This window comes from Patiria miniata, unplaced genomic scaffold, assembly GCF_015706575.1.
Source record: "Patiria miniata isolate m_02_andy unplaced genomic scaffold, ASM1570657v1 HiC_scaffold_7, whole genome shotgun sequence".
Taxonomy (NCBI): domain Eukaryota; kingdom Metazoa; phylum Echinodermata; class Asteroidea; order Valvatida; family Asterinidae; genus Patiria; species Patiria miniata.
In genome coordinates, this window is record NW_024037074.1 from 44590925 (window position 1) to 44595911 (window position 4987).

Here is a 4987-nt window from a genome sequence, read left to right on the forward strand (position 1 = left end):
TCTCAATTTTCCACTCTAAAAGTGCACAAAAGGGAATGCTGCTGACCTATAACACCCCTTTAAAACAAAATGTACCCTACATAGTTTTATAAATTTGAATTTTTATTGCATAATCCATTTGATCCATCTATTGGGAAGATCAAATTTTGGAGGGGGCCAATTCGGTCCACTAATTAGCTGTTAAGTAAGGCCCTATCGAGGAGTCTCAATTTTCCACTCTAAAAGTGCACAAAAGGGAATGCTGCTGACCTATAACACCTCTTTAAAACAAAATGTACCCCACATAGTTTTATAAATTTGAATTTTTATTGCATAATCCATTTCATCCATCTATTTGGAAGATCAAATTTTGGAGGGGGCCAATTCGGTCCACTAATTAGCTGTTAATTAAGGCCCTATCGAGGAGTCTCAATTTTCCACTCTAAAAGTGCACAAAAGGGAATGCTGCTGACCTATAACACCCCTTTAAAACAAAATGTACCCCACATAGTTTTATAAATTTGAATTTTTATTGCATAATCCATTTCATCCATCTATTGGGAAGATCAAATTTTGGAGGGGGCCAATTCGGTCCACTAATTAGCTGTTAATTAAGGCCCTATCGAGGAGTCTCAATTTTCCACTCTAAAAGTGCACAAAAGGGAATGCTGCTGACCTATAACACCCCTTTAAAACAAAATGTACCCCACATAGTTTTATAAATTTGAATTTTTATTGCATAATCCATTTCATCCATCTATTGGGAAGATCAAATTTTGGAGGGGGCCAATTCGGTAAACTAATTAGCTGTCAATTAAGGCCCTAATGAGGAGTCTCCATTTTCCACTCTTAAAGTGCACAAAACTGAATGCTGCTGACCTATAACACCCCTTTAAAACAAAATGTACCCCACATAGTTTTATAAATTTGAATTTGTATTGCATAATCCATTTGATCCATCTACTGGGAAGATCAAATTTTGGAGGGGGCCAATTCGGTCCACTAATTAGCTGTCGATTAAGGCCCTAATGAGGAGTCTCCATTTTCCACTCTAAAAGTGCACAAAACTGAATGCTTTGACCTATAACACCCCTTTAAAACAAAATGTACCCCACATAGTTTTATAAATTTGAATTTTTATTGCATAATCCATTTCATCCATCTAATGGGAAGATCAAATTTTGGAGGGGGCCAATTCGGTCCACTAATTAGCTGTTAATTAAGGCCCTATCGAGGAGTCTCCATTTTCCACTCTAAAAGTGCACAAAACTGAATGCTGCTGACCTATAACACCCCTTTAAAACAAAATGTACCCCACATAGTTTTATAAATTTGATTTTTTATTGCATAATCCATTTCATCCATCTACTGGGAAGATCAAATTTTGGAGGGGGCCAATTCGGTCCACTAATTAGCTGTCAATTAAGGCCCTATCGAGGAGTCTCCATTTTCCACTCTAAAAGTGCACAAAACTGAATGCTTCGACCTATAACACCCCTTTAAAACAAAATGTACCCCACATAGTTTTATAAATTTGAATTTTTATTGCATAATCCATTTGATCCATCTACTGGGAAGATCAAATTTTGGAGGGGGCCGATTCGGTCCACTAATTAGCTGTTAATTTAGGCCCTATCGAGGAGTCTCCATTTTCCCACTCTAAAAGTGCACAAAAATGAATGCTGCTGACCTATAACACCCCTTTAAAACAAAATGTACCCCACATAGTTTTATAAATTTGAATTTGTATTGCATAATCCATTTGATCCATCTAATGGGAAGATCAAATTTTGGAGGGGGCCAATTCGGTCCACTAATTAGCTGTCAATTCAGGCCCTAATGAGGAGTCTCCATTTTCCACTCTAAAAGTGCCCAAAACTGAATGCTTTGACCTATAACACCCCTTTAAAACAAAATGTACCCCACATAGTTTTATAAATTTGAATTTTTATTGCATAATCTATTTCATCCATCTACTGGGAAGATCAAATTTTGGAGGGGGCTAATTCGGTCCACTAATTAGCTGTCAATTCAGGCCCTAATAAGGAGTCTCCATTTTCCACTCTAAAAGTGCACAAAAGGGAATGCTGCTGACCTATAACACCCCTTTAAAACAAAATGTACCCCACATAGTTTAATAAATTTGAATTATTATTGCATAATCCATTTCATCCATCTACTGGAAAGATCAAATTTTGGAGGGGGCCAATTCGGTCTACTAATTAGCTGTCAATTAAGGTCCTATCGAGGAGTCTCAATTTTCCACTCTAAAAGTGCACAAAAGGCAATGCTGCTGACCTATAACACCCCTTTAAAACAAAATGTACCCCACATAGTTTTATAAATTTGAATTTTTATTGCATAATCCATTTGATCCATCTATTGGGAAGATCAAATTTTGGAGGGGGCCAATTCGGTCCACTAATTAGCTGTTAATTAAGGCCCTATCGAGGAGTCTCAATTTTCCACTCTAAAAGTGCACAAAAGGGAATGCTGCTGACCTATAACACCCCTTTAAAACAAAATGTACCCCACATAGTTTTATAAATTTGAAATTTTATTGCATAATCCATTTCATCCATCTATTGGGAAGATCAAATTTTGGAGGGGGCCAATTCGGTCCACTAATTAGCTGTTAATTAAGGCCCTATCGAGGAGTCTCAATTTTCCACTCTAAAAGTGCACAAAAGGGAATGCTGCTGACCTATAACACCCTTTTAAAACAAAATGTACCCCACATAGTTTTATAAATTTGAATTTTTATTGCATAATCCATTTCATCCATCTATTGGGAAGATCAAATTTTGGAGGGGGCCAATTCGGTCCACTAATTAGCTGTTAATTAAGGCCCTATCGAGGAGTCTCCATTTTCCACTCTAAAAGTGCACAAAAGGGAATGCTGCTGACCTATAACACCCCTTTAAAACAAAATGTACCCCACATAGTTTTATAAATTTGAATTTTTATTGCATAATCCATTTCATCCATCTATTGGGAAGATCAAATTTTGGAGGGGGCCAATTCGGTCCACTAATTAGCTGTCAATTAAGGCCCTAATGAGGAGTCTCCATTTTCCACTCTAAAAGTGCACAAAACTGAATGCTGCTGACCTATAACACCCCTTTAAAACAAAATGTACCCCACATAGTTTTATAAATTTGAATTTGTATTGCATAATCCATTTGATCCATCTACTGGGAAGATCAAATTTTGGAGGGGGCCAATTCGGTCCACTAATTAGCTGTCGATTAAGGCCCTAATGAGGAGTCTCCATTTTCCACTCTAAAAGTGCACAAAACTGAATGCTTTGACCTATAACACCCCTTTAAAACAAAATGTACCCCACATAGTTTTATAAATTTGAATTTTTATTGCATAATCCATTTCATCCATCTAATGGGAAGATCAAATTTTGGAGGGGGCCAATTCGGTCCACTAATTAGCTGTTAATTAAGGCCCTATCGAGGAGTCTCCATTTTCCACTCTAAAAGTGCACAAAACTGAATGCTGCTGACCTATAACACCCCTTTAAAACAAAATGTACCCCACATAGTTTTATAAATTTGATTTTTATTGCATAATCCATTTCATCCATCTACTGGGAAGATCAAATTTTGGAGGGGGCCAATTCGGTCCACTAATTAGCTGTCAATTAAGGCCCTATCGAGGAGTCTCCATTTTCCACTCTAAAAGTGCACAAAACTGAATGCTTCGACCTATAACACCCCTTTAAAACAAAATGTACCCCACATAGTTTTATAAATTTGAATTTTTATTGCATAATCCATTTGATCCATCTACTGGGAAGATCAAATTTTGGAGGGGGCCAATTCAGTCCACTAATTAGCTGTCAATTCAGGCCCTAATGAGGAGTCTCCATTTTCCACTCTAAAAGTGCCCAAAACTGAATGCTTTGACCTATAACACCCCTTTAAAACAAAATGTACCCCACATAGTTTTATAAATTTGAATTTTTATTGCATAATCTATTTCATCCATCTACTGGGAAGATCAAATTTTGGAGGGGGCTAATTCGGTCCACTAATTAGCTGTCAATTCAGGCCCTAATAAGGAGTCTCCATTTTCCACTCTAAAAGTGCACAAAAGGGAATGCTGCTGACCTATAACACCCCTTTAAAACAAAATGTACCCCACATAGTTTAATAAATTTGAATTATTATTGCATAATCCATTTCATCCATCTACTGGAAAGATCAAATTTTGGAGGGGGCCAATTCGGTCCACTAATTAGCTGTCAATTAAGGTCCTATCGAGGAGTCTCAATTTTCCACTCTAAAAGTGCACAAAAGGCAATGCTGCTGACCTATAACACCCCTTTAAAACAAAATGTACCCCACATAGTTTTATAAATTTGAATTTGTATTGCATAATCCATTTGATCCATCTACTGGGAAGATCAAATTTTGGAGGGGACCAATTCGGTCCACTAATTAGCTGTCGATTAAGGCCCTAATGAGGAGTCTCCATTTTCCACTCTAAAAGTGCACAAAACTGAATGCTTTGACCTATAACACCCCTTTAAAACAAAATGTACCCCACATAGTTTTATAAATTTGAATTTTTATTGCATAATCCATTTCATCCATCTAATGGGAAGATCAAATTTTGGAGGGGGCCAATTCGGTCCACTAATTAGCTGTTAATTAAGGCCCTATCGAGGAGTCTCCATTTTCCACTCTAAAAGTGCACAAAACTGAATGCTGCTGACCTATAACACCCCTTTAAAACAAAATGTACCCCACATAGTTTTATAAATTTGATTTTTTATTGCATAATCCATTTCATCCATCTACTGGGAAGATCAAATTTTGGAGGGGGCCAATTCGGTCCACTAATTAGCTGTCAATTAAGGCCCTATCGAGGAGTCTCCATTTTCCACTCTAAAAGTGCACAAAACTGAATGCTTCGACCTATAACACCCCTTTAAAACAAAATGTACCCCACATAGTTTTATAAATTTGAATTTTTATTGCATAATCCATTTCAT